Below are 17921 nucleotides of genomic sequence, written 5' to 3' on the forward strand. Positions count from 1 at the left end.
CCTCAAGGGACTGGGTCAAAAGTAGGAACTATCAAACTTCCCCATTTGGGGAATTCCTGGTATTCTCACAAGTAGTGGGGACAATCAAATTAATAGGCTGAGGCCTCAAGCTTGGGGTTTGACCCTACAAAACTTATTCCTACAAAGGGTAGGCTAAGTTTATGCCTAAGAGTCACCCCCAGAGAACCTCTTTCTTGCTCAGATGTGGCTTCTCTCTCTAAGCCAACTCAGCAGGTGAACCCACTGCCCTCCCCTCTAGGTGAGACATGACTCCAAGGGGTATAAGTCTCTGGCAATGCGGGACTCAACTCCTGGTTGAGCCAGGCATTGGCATCATGAGCTTTAGAAAGTCTGCTTGACCAAAAGGAGGAAGAGAGAAATGAGAAAACATTTCAGGGGCTGAGAGATTTCAGAGTCCAGAGGTTATCCTGGAGGTTATTTTTAAGCATTATATAGGTACCCTTTTTTTAGTTTATGGTGTATTGGTGTGGCTGGGGGACATACCTGAAACTGTTGAGCTGTGTTTCAGTAGCCTTAATTCTTCTGTAAGGATGTAAATTTTACAATGTGACGATGTGATTATGAAAACTTTGATCTGGTGCTCCTTTTATCCCAGGTATGGACAGATGAGTAAAAAACCATTAAGGATAAAAAATAAATAAATAATGGGTGGGGAATAAAGGGTTAAAATTGGGTATACTGAAATACTGGTGGTCAATCAGAAGGAGGTGTAAGGGGTATGGGATGCCTGAGTTTTTTTTTATTTCATTTTCTGGAGTGATGCAAATTTCTAAAAACGATCATAGTTGATGACTGCACAACTATGTGATGCGATTATGAATCACTGATTGTACAGCATGTATGGACTGTATGTGTGCAAAGATTTCTCAATAAAAATATTTTTAAAAAGAGCTTCCCAAGTTGATTCTAATGAACAGTCAAGGTTGTGAACTACTAACCACAGTACAAAATGGAAGTAAAGCTGGCCTACAAAATGGACCCAAACTTAATATATTTCACTAAATAGCATGATCATCTAGCATGGTAGTTAGATTCAGGTATCAACTTGGCCAGGTGAAGGCACCTAGTTCTGTTGCTGTGGACATGAGCTAATGGTACATGAATCTCATCTGTTGCTGATTACATCTGCAGTTGGCTGGGAGGCATGCCTGCTGTAATGAATGATGTTTGATTTAACTGGTTGGTGCCTAAATGAGATCAACGTAGCACAGCCCAAGCAGTTCAGCATCCCTCATCTCAGGACTTGCAGCTCAGCCCAGGCCTTTGGAGATGCAGAAAGGATTCACCCAGGGAAAGTTGTTGGAACCTAGAGGCCTGGAAAGAAGGCCAGCAGAGATCAGCCTGCACCTTCCCACATAAGAAAGAACCTCACTTGAAAGCTTCCTGCCTTTCCTCTGAAGAACTAATGAAATAAATCCCATTTTATTAAAAGGCAATCCATCTCTGGTGTGTTGCATTCTGGCAGCTGGCAAACTAGAACATCTAGTATTAAGTAAATGTACCTTGTGAAAATCATGAAAACATTAAACAAATAAAGCAATCTCCATTTGCTCTCTGTCATCAGACAATCAAGTGGGCTTGATTACCAAATGGTGATTTTATTACCTTAATTCTTAGCTACTCCTTGCATGAGATCTATCTTTTCAATAGTGAGAACATCAGAGGTACTGAAATCCTATTGCTACATGAATTTACTAAATATAAGGCAAGAAAGTTTTTAGAAAATTACGGTTCATGAAAAAGTCTCATAACAAATTCCTCAAAAAATGTGTGCAAGGCAGGGAAAACTGGGCTGAGCAATAACTCTGCCTCTCCCCTTTCCCCAACATACTGACATAGCCTTTGTCAATGTTAAATTTCAGTCAAAAGCCATAGAACCCAATGTTGTAAATACAGGAGATCTTTAAGTGGAAAGACAGACTGACAATAACAGTTCTTCCAGAATGGAAATAAACATGCAGTGTCACAGTAAGAATTTGGCTTCATTCTCAACAGTGAAATAATGTACAGAGGTTAACTGGCAAGAACCCACATGGATGGGAATAATGAAATAGGAAAATCCATGTAAAAATATGATGTATCTGCTCCTTCTGTGGGCAGCCAGTATGAGTTCTGCACCTTTGGCTAAGTAAATCAGAAATATACAGCAGATCCCTCTGTAACTCACTCATTATTTTTTTTTTTTTTTTTTTTAGAGGGAGGAAGGGAAGGAAAGACAGAGAGAAGGAAGGAAGGATGGAAGGAAGAAAGGGAAACATCTTTAAACATTTTCTTGTTTTATTGTATTTTGTTTGTTTGTTACATGGGCTGGGGCCGGGAATCGAACCAAGGTCCTCCGGCATAGCAGGCAAGCACTTTTCCCGCTGAGCCACCGCGGCCCGCCCCTCACTCATTATTTAATGGCTAATGTCAGAAGTAAGTTTGATGCAAAAATCCCAGCACCATCAGGCCAGTATTAGGAAAGCTGAGTGAGGGAAGAATGAAGCAAAATGTTCAAGTACCTGAATATTCTTTATGAACATGAGACCTAGGGTCACTCAGAGAGGTTTTCATGGGAGGAGGTATATTAGAATTCATTTACTGCCCACTGCTAAAGCACTGGTGGAGGGCTGAGGCCCAAGGAAGTTTTCTGGATTCTCCAAATCATATTAGTCAAGTATTTCTAAGGAGAACTGAAAGGAAGCCCAAGTTTGGACCAAAACCCAGATGCCATAAATGGGTCTCCTGGACTCTGACACTGTGCCCTAGTGTCTGAAACGAGGTGGGATGTGGTGGAGGAGGGCAGTCTTCAGGACAACCTCAGCCCTGTGCAGGACTGCAGGCCTTCTTCAGGCAGAGTGGGATACTGCAGGGAGTAGTCGTAGGACAGAGTAAGAACAGAACTGAAATCCTAAGGGAGCCAATCTGTATAAAAGTGATGATAGAATCAAACTATAAAACAAGGGGAATTTCATAGTTACCAAATGTTTTTAATGACAGGATGATATAGGTAATATATATAGATTGGAGAAGAAGTTTCTTAGCTATATTTTCAGGCAAGGTCAATAAAGAGGAGAATGAGCTCAGGTTAAAGTTTTTAACTGTTATCAACTGTTTTGAAACATTAATTTTCTCCTCTAAAGGCAGCTGTGTCCTTGAAAGTCAGTGATTTGTGAGAGACCCTTTTCCCTCTTTTTTTTATTAATTAAAGAAAAAAAAGAAATTAACGCAACATTTAGAAGTCATTCCATTCTACATATGCAATCAGTAATTCTTAACATCATCACATAGATGCATGATCATCATTTCTTAGTACATTGCATTGATTTAGAAGAACTAGCAAAACAACAGAAAAAGATATAGAATGTCAATATAAAGAAAAAAATAAAAATAATAATAATAGTACAAAAAAAAGACAAACAGACAAAAACAAACCTATAGCTCAGATGCAGCTTCATTCAGTGTTTTAACATGATGACTTTACAATTAGGTATTATTGTGCTGTCCATTTTTGAGTTTTTGTGTCTAGTCCTGTTGCACAGTCTGTATCCCTTCAGCTCCAATTACCCATTATCTTACCCTGTTTCTAACTCCTGCTGGACTCTGTTACCAATGACATATTCCAAGTTTATTCTCGAATCCTTTTCCTTCTTTTAATATTCAGAGGACAGGTCTCAGTTTCAAGGAAATTTCTGCTTTGGTCTGGGTACCTCCCATATTAAAAAAAGAAGTTTTTAACTGAGACATAAAGCATCTAATGCAATATAAAGTATTTTCTTCCTGAAGTGTCTATTTGAAATATCAATATGTTATCAGAAGAGGTATACCAGGTGGTTGTTTGCCCCCCCAAACAGACAAAAAACAACAAAGAAACAGATAATTAACTACAATGAGTTGAAAAAGAGTTGAAATAACTCACCAAAGTGTTAAAACAACTCTTCGCTTCATACATTATTTTCCTGGGGCATTGGAACGGAATCAATAGACCTTGTTCAAGGTTATGGGGCCGAAATAAGATAAGTAGAGACCAAAAAAATATGTGGGGGAATTGGTAATCAAGTAGTTCTTTTCCAAGGCCATTCAGCAGTGGAAATGATTTGCTGCTTCTCCCACTCCCATTTATGTTGAGTCAAGATGGAACCTTGGCTTACAGTCCCTAACCCTGATTCACAACTCGTCCCCCTTCATTTTTAGTAAAAAATAAGAAGCTAAATGGATAAAACACAGAGAAGAGTAAAAAAGATACAACTGCTAAGCATCAAAGTTCAGACTATCCCAGGCACTGGACCCCTGAGAGCACTGTGCAGTGAAAGCAGCCTCATCATGACAGCTAACACACAGCGTGTGAGACAACCAGGTGTCATGAGAAACAAAGTCCCTTCAAAGTACATTGGGTAGTACTAAAATGAAGAGAGAACTGCTAGTGGTTAGAAGACCATGAGTCCATGATGATGCAAACTAGATGATCAATACAGGGTATGTGAGGATAACCTATAACAAAAATAAATACAAATGTAAAAGTAAAGAGAATGGTTATATTACCATTCACCAAGAGTCAGAACAGGCCACAGACAGACTTGCAATTGTGGTCCTCAAACTCATTACTGTAAGCACCTAGCTAAAGGGTATAAAAGTAGTAAGAGGGTGGAATAGTTCTGAAATTCTTAGAGAGTTGGAGACAGAAATTTTGTGTGGGGATACCTTGGTTGGTTATCAACTCTGCTCTTGCCCCCACTGAACTGATGTGGCCTTGCTGTTGTTTGTTTGAGTCAAAGGGCAGAAAAATCCAATTCTTATAAATATTCTCTTAAATCAACATATATAGATTTACTGCTGCAAGCTTTTCCAGGAAGATTGCAATAGCCAAGAGTATGTGAACAGTTACACACCAATAATTCACCCAAGCTATCTGAGAAGAGAAAAGCAGGCAGCAGTGGCTCATGCTGGCAAGGAGAGCCAAGAGAAAGGCATGAAAAGATATTACACTGCTGTTCCTGTGCTGGAAAGCTACTTCATTTCCATTAATGCCTACATGAAATGGGATTCTAGAGTAGGTGAAAAACAGAGAAAGGAACGCCATACTTCAACTTTACCTCTAATCCACAGCCTAACCACCAGTGCACAAACTTGATTTCCTATTTTCTTTTGAAAAGAGCTACTTCTTACTAAAGAATTGAAAATACATGTAGAAAGTAAACACTTACTTCTGTCCATCTTTCACAAAACCCTTTAAAGAAGATCCTCTATTAGTAGTGACTGCTTTTCCACCAAGACCAATATGAGAGCTACGAGTACTGCACTCTTTCCACCTAAAGAAATAGGTGTTGAAAAATTATATTTATTAAAGAGAGAAAAGAAAAGCTAACTTCTACAATTTGAGGCAGTAAGATTTCTGAATGAAAATGTGAACTGGTTTCATCCTAAATAAAATTTTATAATGCAATTATCATTTTCTTCCAGTGATAAAGTAGCAAAAATATTTTTAAGTTGTATTTATCCTAGTTTTATTAGAAAATAAATGTATTTATTTTCTGCTATTAGGAAAAAAAGTGTACATTTCAGTAATCAAATTTTTGCCAAAGGAAATGGGGAAAATGGTTGTGATACCTCTCTAACCTTAAACTATCAATATATCATCTTGGCTCATTAGCCTATTAAATAAAATTATCCCTCTATCTACACATACATATGTAACCCAACCAGTTTTTATTGCACACTAATTTAATTACAATTACTATTTACTTTTTGCAGAAATTCTCAAATCAGAAATTATAACAACCCCAGAATGCAAGTTCCATGTGTACAAGAAATTTTCTATTTTGGTATATATATACAATACCAGCAGATAACAGGCACTTTCATATTTGTTGAATAAATGGATAACAAATAGGAAATAATTAGCAGTCATACAGACAGATGTTTTTATGTAATATTTTGACAATTACTATTCCAAATTTGAACACTGATTTGTGTACTTCTTTCTACCCTAACTGGTATAATAAAATGTCACAACTTGACATTTCAATACAACAATGACCCAGAATATGGTAGTCATTTCCTGAAGCTCATGATCAACTATTGCGATCAATTCTTAACAGTCCATTATCTTTGACAGAGGACCCCCAATTAACCAAACACACCACTGACATATTCCAATTCACTCCTAAAATGCCTTTCAAGAGCCTTCTCTAACTCACCTCTTATCTTCATTATCAAATTCACTGCCTTCAGTGAATATAAAATGTATATTTTTATGAAATATAAAAAATACTTCATATTTTTCTCATTAGTTTTATTAATAAAATCAGTTTCAAAAGTTAAAGAGGAAAAAGAGGTATAGGTAGAGAGAGGGAGAGAAGAAAGAAAAAAGGAGAGCTGGAAGGAGGGAACAAAGGAAGGAAGAAGCTAACTGCAGGGTCTATCCATCTTTTCTCACAACTTATTCTGTGGGATCTCTCTGAGGCACGTCTTTTTGTCTATATGCCCTCTCCTTCCAAAGAATGACTTCTTCTACTTGACTAAATGGTAGAGAAGGGAACACAGTCACTCATGGACTGTGGCAATAAACATGCCAGATTTCATGTTCCAGTGCTGTCCCCAGGGAGCTGGGAGACCCCAGCAGGCCTCCTTCTCTGTGTGCTTCATGCCTGGCCAGCCTGGCACAGGAGGGGTCAGCCTAGTCTTTCTGCCTATGTTTCCCCTTTAATCACTATTTCACAACGTGGTCAGTTAGTGTCACAAATTCTAACCTTCCACTTTGTCAACTCTTTACTCAAAAACATTAATCGGCTCCCCACTAATTACTAAATACAATTCCAAAATCTGACCTTCTGGATCCTCCACAGTGCAGTGAACAGCACAGCCTCCAGCGGCTGTGTGTGAGCCTCTGTCCACCCCCAGTATGACCCTGCACTACGGCCACATAAGGCTCTTCACCACTCTCCACATACTCCCATTTGTGCCCCTCCCAAACCTTCCCGATGAGCAATCTCTGCCTGGACAGCTCAGTTTCTTCTTCCTCAATGAGCCAAAAGAATCTGTAACTTTCATTCAAATACTGACACAAATGCTGTATCTCTTAAAGCTTTCATTAGCCACAACACTGACAATTAATAACTTCCACTTTCAGGTTCACAATCCACTTTATTCATGCTCAATCATAATATTTAACAGAGGTAGACACAGGGTGGTCTCAACCACAATAAGGATTATGTGTCCACTCTTTGGTGGTATTGATTTCAAGGCAAACCTAGAGTTAATTCAGTATTTTCTCAATGTACAGACTGGCAACAAATACTAAGAATACTGGCAACCAGACATAGATCTATAAACTGAAGTCTTATCAGGATTAATAGTCATGTATTTAAAAAAGTAAGAACTGCTGAAAGTTAAATTAGAAGAGGGGAAAAGCGCACTTACTTCCATTGTTTCCAATGACAAAGTTGACATTAGAACCAAATTTAAAGGGCCCAAGCATCGAATGACACATAATGTTTCTTAGCTGAATACTCTCTATTATTTCAACTTCTGCTGCAGTCTATTAATAAAAAACAAATGTAAAAATCAATCTGCTTAATTCATTCCTTATAATTATTGAAACATTTACCATTAGAAAAAATACCGGCAGTAACCCAAATGAAAAAAAGTTATAGAAAGTGAATGTTAACTTTAACAATGGAATAAGTCAAAATTAGATAGGAAACATGTATTAGTATACCAATTTAATATAACAAAAATTCACTTCCCAGAGTCTAAACTTTCTATAATCTTTAAAGGATCTAGTAAGTGCACCATAACTTTTCTCAACCTTGATAATACTAATACTTCTTACACCAGATTTTTTTTCTTGTGAGAGGCTGTCATGTGCATTCTAGAAGATTTAAGGCAACCCTACTTTCCACCCACTACTTGCCAGCTGCACACACACCACCCCTTAAGTTGTGACAATTAAAATTATACCCAGACATTATCAAATAATCCCTGGGGAATAAAATACTTCTGATTGAGAACCATGGTTTAGTGAACTTATTGCAAATTATATTAAAAGCATCCTTGTCAGATGATTAATGAACCATGGTTTGAACATAGAATTCACTATCTGACATGGTGACATAAATGAACAATTTAAAGGGTAAGAGTATATATTATTCTTTTTTGGTTTTAAAAGATTCATTGCAGGTTTCCAAAAAAATCATACAGAAAATAGAGTCCACATATATACCATGCAAACACACTCAGATTTCCCTATTATTAATATTTTGCAAAACTGCTGTTGTTACTGCTGTAAGACAATTATTATGTTATTAAGCATAGGCCATAATTAATCATATCAGGATTCATTCTTTGTATTGTACATTTCTATGGGTTTGTTTTTCTCTTTATTTTGATAACATATATACAACCTACATTTCCCATTTTCATCACTTTCAATTATGCAATTCAGTGGTGCTAATTAGACTCATATTCTTATGCTACCATCACTATCATCCATTACCAAAACGTTTCTACCACAAAAAGAAACTATTAGTTAATTAAATCCCAATTCCCCATCCTACCCCTGGTAAACTTTTATTCAAATTACTATGATTTGCATATTCTAATTATTCCATATCAGTGAGATCATATATTCAACTTTTGTCCTTTTGTGTCTGGCTCATTCCACTCAACATGATGTCTTCAAGTTTATTCATGCTCTAGTACCAAACTTCATTCCTTATGGCTGGACAATATTCCATTTATTTATACATATACCGCATTCTGTTACCCATTTTTCCATTCATGAACAACTGGGTTGCTTTCACTTATTGGCAACTGAGAAAAATACAGTTTGCAAATATTTGTTTGGACTATGTCATCTGCAAACAGGATGCTTTACTTCATTCTTTCTAATTTGAATGTCCTTTATTTCATCTTCTTGCCTAAATGCTCTGGCTAGAACTTCTAGTACAATGTTGAATAGCAGTGTTGACAGCAGGTATTCTTTTCTTGTTCCTGATCTCAGGAGAAAACTTTAATTTTTTCATCTATTAACATAATGTTAGCTAGTTTTCATACATGCCCTCTACATGTTGAAATTTCATTTCATTTTTAGCTATGTGAGTGCTTTTTCCAAGGGTACTGGACTTTGCCAAAAGCTGCTGAAATGATTATGTATGGTTTACCCCCACTGTTTTATAGTTTTACATTAACTGATTTTCTTATATTGAACCACCTTTACATACAGGATAAATCCCACTTGATACTACATTGCACATAATTATTTTTTTTATTTTTTATTTTTTATTTTTTATTTTTTATTTTTTTATTAATGGAAAGAAAAAAAAAGAAATTAACACAACATTTAGAAATCATACCATTCTACATATGCACTCAATAATTCTTAACATCATCACATAGATGCATGATCATCGTTTCTTAGTACATTTGCATCGGTTTAGAGGAACTAGCAACACAACAGAAAAAGATATAAAATGTTAATATAAAGAAAAGAAATAAAAGTAGTAATAATAGTAAAAAACAACAACAAACAAACAAGCAAACAAAAACAAAAAAAACCCTATAGCTCAGATGCAGCTTCATTCAGTGTTTAACATGATTACTTTACAATTAGGTATTATTGTGCTGTCCATTTTTGAGTTTTTGTATCTAGTCCTGTTGCACAGTCTGTATCCCGTCAGCTTCAATTACTCATTGTCTTACCCTATTTCTAACTCCTGCTGAACTCTGTTACCAAACATATTTCAAGTTTATTCTCGAATGTCCGTTCACATCAGTGGGACCGTACAGTATTTGTCCTTTAGTTTTTGGCTGGATTCACTCAGCATAATATTCTCTAGGTCCATCCATGTTATTACATGCTTCATAAGTTTATCTTGTCTTAAAGCTGCATAATATTCCATCGTATGTATATACCACAGTTTGTTTAGCCATTCTTCTGTTGATGGACATTTTGGCTGTTTCCATCTCTTTGCAATTGTAAATAATGCTGCTATAAACATTGGTGTGCAAATGTCCGTTTGTGTCTTTGCCCTTAAGTCCTTTGAGTAGATACCTAGCAATGGTATTGCTGGGTCGTATGGCAATTCTATATTCAGCTTTTTGAGGAACTGCCAAACTGCCTTCCACAGTGGTTGCACCATTTGACATTCCCACCAACAGTGGATAAGTGTGCCTCTTTCACCGTATCCTCTCCAGCACTTGTCATTTTCTGTTTTGTTGATAATGGCCATTCTGGTGGGTGTGAGATGATATCTCATTGTGGTTTTGATTTGCATTTCTCTAATGGCCAGGGACATTGAGCATCTCTTCATGTGCCTCTTGGCCATCCGTATTTCTTCTTCTGGTAGGTGTCTGTTCAAGTCTTTTTCCCATTTTGTAATTGGGTTGGCTGTCTTTTTGTTGTTGAGTTGAACAATCTCTTTATAAATTCCGGATACTAGACCTTTATCTGATATGTCGTTTCCAAATATTGTCTCCCATTGTGAAGGCTGTCTTTCTACTTTCTTGATGAAGTTCTTTGATGCACAAAAGTGTTTAATTTTGAGGAGCTCCCATTTATTTATTTCTTTCTTCAGTGCTCTTGCTTTAGGTTTAAGGTCCATAAAACCGCCTCCAGTTGTAAGATTCGTAAGATATCTCCCTACATTTTCCTCTAACTGTTTTATGATCTTAGACCTAATGTTTAGATCTTTTATCCATTTTGAGTTAATTTTTGTATAAGGTGTGAGATACGGGTCTTCTTTCATTCTTTTACTTATGGATATCCAGTTCTCTAGGCACCATTTATTGAAGAGACTGTTCTGTCCCAGGTGAGTTGGCTTGACTGCCTTATCAAAGATCAAATGTCCATAGATGAGAGGGTCTATATCTGAGCACTCTATTCGATTCCATTGGTCGATATATCTATCTTTATGCCAATACCATGCTGTTTTGACCACTGTGGCTTCATAATATGCCTTAAAGTCCGGCATCGCGACACCTCCAGCTTCGTTTTTTTTCCTCAAGATGTTTTTAGCAATTCGGGGCAACCTGCCCTTCCAGATCAATTTGCTTATTGGTTTTTCTAATTCTGAAAAATAAGTTGTTGGGATTTTGATTGGTATTGCATTGAATCTGTAGATGAGTTTAGGTAGGATTGACATCTTAATTATATTTAGTCTTCCAATCCATGAACACGGTATGCCCTTCCATCTATTTAGGTCTTCTGTGATTTCTTTTAGCAGTTTTTTGTAGTTTTCTTTATATAGGTTTTTTGTCTCTTTGGTTAAATTTATTCCTAGGTATTTTATTCTTTTAGTTGCGATTGTAAATGGGATTCGTTTCTTGATTTCTGCCTCAGCTTGTTCATTACTAGTGTATAGAAAAGCTACAGATTTTTGAATGTTGATCTTGTAGCCTGCTACTTTGCTGTACTCATTTATTAGCTCTAGTAGTTTTGTTGTGGATTTTTCTGGGTTTTCTACGTATAGTATCATATCATCTGCAAACAGTGATAGTTTTACTTCTTCCTTTCCAATTTTGATGCGTTGTATTTCTTTTTCTTGCCTAATTGCTCTGGCTTGAACTTCCAACACAATGTTGAATAATAGTGGTGATAGTGGACATCCTTGTCTTGTTCCTGATCTTAGGGGGAAAGTTTTCAATTTTTCCCCATTGAGGATGATATTAGCTGTGGGATTTTCATATATTCCCTCTATCATTTTAAGGAAGTTCCCTTGTATTCCTATCTTTTGAAGTGTTTTCAGCAGGAAAGGATGTTGAATCTTGTCAAATGCCTTCTCTGCATCAATTGAGATGATCATGTGATTTTTCTGCTTTGATTTGTTGATATGGTGTATTACATTAATTGATTTTCTTATGCTGAACCATCCTTGCATACCTGGGATGAATCCTACTTGGTCATTATGTATAACTCTTTTAATGTGTTGTTGGATACGATTTGCTAGAATTTTATTGAGGATTTTTGCATCTGTATTCATTAGAGAGATTGGTCTGTAGTTTTCCTTTTTTGTAATATCTTTGCCTGGTTTTGGTATGAGGGTGATGTTGGCTTCATAGAATGAGTTAGGTAGTTTTCCCTCCACTTCGATTATGTTGAAGAGTTTGAGGAGAGTAGGTACTAATTCTTTCTGGAATGTTTGGTAGAATTCACATGTTAAGGCCTCTGGTCCTGGACTTTTCTTTTTAGGGAGCTTTTGAATAACTAATTCAATCTCTTTACTTGTGATTGGTTTGTTGAGGTCGTCTATTTCTTCTTGAATCAAAGTTGGTTGTTCATGTCTTTCCAGGAACCTGTCCATTTCATCTAAATTGTTGTATTTATTAGTGTAAAGTTGTTCATAGTATCCTGTTATTACCTCCTTTATTTCTGTGAGGTCAGTAGTTATGTCTCCTCTTCCATTTCTACTCTTATTTATTTGCATCCTCTCTCTTCTTGTTTTTGTCAATCTTGCTAAGGGCCCATCAATTTTCTTGATTTTCTCATAGAACCAACTTCTGGTCTTATTGATTTTCTCTATTGTTTTCATGTTTTCATGTTTCAGTTTCAGTTTTATTTCTGCTCTAATCTTTGTTATTTCTTTCCTTTTGCTTGCTTTGGGATTAGTTTGCTGTTCTTTCTCCAGTTCTTCCAAGTGGACAGTTAATTCCTGCATTTTTGCCTTTTCTTCTTTTCTGATAAAGGCATTTAGAGCAATAAATTTCCCTCTTAGCACTGCCTTTGCTGTGTCCCATAAGTTTTGATATGTTGCATCTTCATTTTCATTTGCCTCTAGATATTTACTAATTTCTCTTGCAATTTCTTCTTTGACCCACTTGTTGTTTAAGAGTGTGTTGTTGAGCCTCCATGTATTTGTGAATTTTCTGGCACTCCGCCTATTATTGATTTCCAACTTCATTCCTTTATGATCTGAGAAAGTGTTGTGTATGATTTCAATCTTTTTAAATTTGTTAAGACTTGCTTTGTGACCCAGCATATGGTCTATCTTTGAGAATGATCCATGAGCACTTGAGAAAAAGGTGTATCCTGCTGTTGTGGGATGTAATGTCCTATAAATGTCTGTTAAGTCCAGCTCATTTATAGTAATATTCAGATTCTCTATTTCTTTATTGATCCTCTGTCTAGATGTTCTGTCCATTGATGAGAGTGGTGAATTGAAGTCTCCAACTATTATGGTATATGTGTCTATTTCCCTTTTCAGTGTTTGCAGTGTATTCCTCACATATTTTGGGGCATTCTGGTTCAGAGCGTAAATATTTATGATTGTTATGTCTTCTTGCTTGATTGTTCCTTTTAATAGTATATAGTGTCCTTCTTTGTCTCTTTTAACTGTTTTACATTTGAAGTCTAATTTGTTGGATATTAGTATAGCCACTCCTGCTCTTTTCTGGTTATTATTTGCATGAAATATCTTTTCCCAACCTTTCACTTTCAACCTATATTTATCTTTGGGTCTAAGATGTGTTTCCTGTAGACAGCATATAGAAGGATCCTGTTTTTTAATCCATTCTGCCAGTCTATATCTTTTGATTGGGGAATTCAGTCCATTAACATTTAGAGTTATTACTGTTTGGATAATATTTTCCTCTAACATTTTGCCTTTTGTATTATATATATCATATCTGACTTTCCTTCTTTCTACACTTTTCTCCATACCTCTCTCTTCTGTCTTTTTGTATCTGACTCTAGTGCTTCCTTTAGTATTTCTTGCAGAGCTGGTCTCTTGGTCACAAATTCTCTCAGTGACTTTTTGTCTATAAATGTTTTAATTTCTCCCTCATTTTTGAAGGACAATTTTGCTCGATATAGGAGTCTTGGCTGGCAGTTTTTCTCTTTTAGTAACTTAAATACATCATCCCACTGTCTTCTAGCTTCCATGGTTTCTGCTGAGAAATCTACATATAGTCTTATTGGGCTTCCCTTGTATGTGATGGATTGTTTTTCTCTTGCTGCTTTCAAGATCCTCTCTTTCTCTTTGACCTCTGACATTCTAACTAGTAAGTGTCTTGTAGAATGCCTATTTGTGTCTAATCTCTTTGGGGTGCGCTGCACTACTTGGATCTGTAATTTTAGGTCTTTCATAAGAGTTGGGAAATTTTCAGTGATAATTTCTTCCATTAGTTTTTCTCCTCCTTTTCCCTTCTCTTCTCCTTCTGGGACACCCACTACACGTATATTTGTACGGTTCATATTGTCTTTGAGTTCCCTGATACCTTGTTCAAATTTTTCCATTCTTTTCCGGATAGTTTCTGTTTCTTTTTGGAATTCAGATGTTTCATCCTCCAAATCACTAAGTCTATCTTCTGTCTCTTTAAATCTATCATTGTAGGTATCCATTCTTTTTTCCATCTTTTCTACTTTATCTTTCACTTCCATAAGTTCTGTGATTTGTTTTTTCAGTTTTTCTGTTTCTTCTTTTTGTTCAGCCCATGTCTTCTTCATGTCCTCCCTCAATTTGTCGATTTCGTTTTTGAAGAGGTTTTCCATTTCTGTTTGTATATTCAGCATTAGTTGTCTCAGCTCCTGTATCTCATTTGAACTATTGGTTTGTTCGTTTGACTGGGCCATATGTTCAATTTTCTGAGCATGATCCATTATCTTCTGCTGGCGTCTGGGCATTTAGTCAGATTTCCCTGGGTGTTCGACCCCACAGGTTGATAGATTTTTCTGTGCAATCTCTGGGTTCTGCTTTTCTTATCCTGCCCAGTAGGTGGCGCTCGTGGCACACGTTTGTCTACGGGTTCCACCAGTGAAAGTTGCTGTGGGTCCTTTAACTCCGAAAAATTCTTGCCATAGGGGAGGTTCGACAGCCGAAGCGTCTTGGAAGAGTGCCAGCCGGCCTGGGGTTCTGAAAGCGGGGTTGCCGGCCACCACAGCACGGGAGAGCGTCCGGCCGAATTAGCTAGTCGGCCCGGGGTGCCAAGCGTGGCGGGAGGGCGCCAGCTGTCGCAGCCCGGGAGAGTGCACTGTTCCCAGCCGGACGAGGGAGTCACGTGTTTGGAAGGGATCCCCCGGTCACTGTTCTCCGCAGTCTGGGGATTTCCGACCCAACTCTCTCAGTTGGTCTGTGGAGCCTCGCGTGGTGGGGGCACCAGCCGCCGTGGCCTAAGGGGACCGCCTGTCCAATTCTACCAGCTGGCCTGGGAAGGTGGAAGGGAGGGACCCCGGTCGCTTGCCGTCCCACCCAGGAAAGCCCGTGCCCCTTGGTGATCTCACCGGAGCTGGTTCTCCCAGATAGCCATTCCAGGATGGGGTACACCATCCCTTTGATCTCCCTCGTGGCTCCGGGAGCTGCTCTGTATTATCTCCACTCCCCCAGTAGCTGTTCTGGAGGAGGAAAGGTAAGGGTGGCAAGGCTGTCGAGGCTGGTGGCGGAGGAGCCGGTGAAGGCGGAAGAGGGGAGAGGAGGGTGGGCGGGTCCACTGCTGCGGGGCGTGGGTGCCCCACGGTGGGCCGGCGGACAAAAGAGGGGAGAGGAGGGTGGGCGGGTCCGCTGCTGCGGGGTGTGGGCGCCTGCGGCAGGCTGGCAGACCAAAGAGGGGAGAGGAGGGCGGGCGGGTCTGCTGCTGTGGGGCATGGGTGCCGAGCGGCAGGCCAGAGGAGGGCGGGCGGGTCCGCTGCTGCGGGGCATGGGTGCCGCGCGGCGGGCCGGCGGACACGCACATAATTATTTTAATCAACATGCTGTTAGATTTTGGCTTTGGCTTCCCAATTGTTTTCAGCTTCAAATATTTTAGAAGGATCTGACTTGTCCAGATTTTACTTTTTGGTGGGGCACAATAGCCTGACAGAGGAGTTTAAGATCAGAGACGTGGACCGAGGCTGGTGGCAGGGGGTGGGGGAAGTAGATTTAAAAATAAATTTTGTAGAGAGATTTAAGAACAGCCGCAATTAAAGAATGCCAGCTGAAGGAGATAGGCATTTTAAAACATATTGAGTAATAAGTGTTCTCTTCCAGTTCATCAAGAACTATGATTAAAAAAACTTATTTTGAAATAACTCTTTACTTCATGGACTGTGTCTTTTTGATACAGCATTCAGATTAGAACACAGAAAACTTGTTTTAAGGATATTATTTTACTTTTGTTTGTTTACTTTTGATTTACTTACATTGGTTTAAAAATCTCACCATATCCATGCACTTCCCAGAAAACAAACAAGCAAAATGAACAAAAATTTTGAATTTCCATACAAAAATTCAACAAATGGTGCTGCAATAATGAGACACTCTCATGGAAAAATAATGAAATGTGACCCTACCCTAAGTATACTAAAAAAAAACACCATCTCACCATGGTACTGTAAAGCTCTCAATTAAAATATTTATTGTTAACTAGATTGGATTGAATGATGTGTGAATAAAACTGTCTAAAAATGAGCAGAGAGATACAAGCACTGGAGAAAATGTGGAGAGAGAGATGTGCCTAGTCACTGTTGGTAGGGAAGCAGAGTGGTGAAGCCCCTCTGCAAGACAGTGTGATAGTTCCACAGGAGGTTAGGTGTGGGGATACTAAAATCCTCTAGTTAGGTCTATACTTGGAGGAGCTGAGAGTGGGGCCATGCATGGACATTTGCACATTGGTGTTTATGGCAATAGTGCTCAATTGAAATAGAACAAAATTTTTGCTGAAATGGTTGCACATTTTCTGCATTTTAAAATCATTTTCCTTTAAATTTGTAACTTTACACTGTAATAATTTTGATATATCTCAACCTTACTCTGGATATTGTGAAATGACTACAATTTCCTCACATCCCTGTTTGTGATATGACTTTGCATGCCTTCCCATTAAGTGGTGGAGTCTATTTCTTGAATCTTATCTTGACCAAGCTTTCCAAATAGCCTGTTAGCAAATGTAATGCAAGCAGATGTTGGAAATGTTTGTGCCTTTGCTGCTAGGAACACTTTCCTCATGTGATTAAGACTAGCCCATAAAGGAAGAGAATCCTGGGGCAGAGAGGTTCCACTTTTCCCAGTGTCTCAGCTGAAGCCCAGATAACTGAGTGTGACCATGCTAGACTTCCAAGTCCCAACCAAGTTAGCCCAGAACAGGAAAGCACTGCCTAGACAACCCATAAAGTCCAGAGAAGATAAACACTTGTTCAGAACCACTAAGCTTGGGGGACAGTTTGTCATGCTATAAAAGCTAATTGATATACTATCTCAGTTTTCCAGGGTTGCTATAAAAAAATACCACAAACTAGTTGGCTTAAGCTACATAAGTGCTTTATCTCATGGTTCTGGAGATCAAAAGTCTAAAATGAAGGTTCCCTTAGTGGAGAATGCATTGCTGACTATCCTCTGGCTTCTAGTGGACACCAGTAATCCATGAAGTTCTTCAGCTTGTGGCATAATCCATCTGCCTGTCACAAGGATGTCTCTCTCCCTCTCTCTCTCTCTCTCTCTCTCTCTCTCTCTCTGCCTCTCTATTACTCCTATTGTGTTCAAATTTCAGTTTCTTATAAGGACACCAGTCACGTTGGTTTAGGACCCATGCTAATTCACTGTGACTCTACTTTAAACAACATCTTCAAAGATGCTGTTGACAAATAGTTTGCATTCACAGGACCCTGGGGTGAGGACTTGGACTTCACTCTTTTGGGGATACAATTAAATCCATAACATAGATTTTCCTTTTATCTTTATCATATATGGCTCAACAGTTTTCAAAGGAGTATCAGAGTAAGAAAGTGAGCCAAAGGAAAGTGTACTCATACCTTAGATTTTCTTCTTTAGGTCAGAAATTTACATCCCATCATAGATAATGCATGTAGTATTAGCTCTACCACCAGAATAGAAGACACGCCTAGATTCTCAAATCACTGAAACCAAAATAAAAGAAATACCTGATGGTCTTTCCTGGGTCTGCCGCTATGATCCATGCACAGTGAAGATTGTTGTCAGAGGAAGCTTTTGGATAGC

General features: G+C 38.3%; 1 pseudogene; it reads right to left on the bottom strand.

The window, feature by feature from the left end:
* LOC143672483 (structural maintenance of chromosomes protein 6-like) overlaps positions 1 to 8013 on the bottom strand; it is a 74553-nt pseudogene extending 66540 nt beyond the window's left edge.
* Positions 8014 to 17921: the final 9908 nt, after the last annotated feature.

The sequence above is a fragment of the Tamandua tetradactyla genome, chromosome Y (genome assembly GCF_023851605.1).
Source record: "Tamandua tetradactyla isolate mTamTet1 chromosome Y, mTamTet1.pri, whole genome shotgun sequence".
In the NCBI taxonomy this organism is placed as follows: Eukaryota; Metazoa; Chordata; class Mammalia; order Pilosa; family Myrmecophagidae; genus Tamandua; species Tamandua tetradactyla.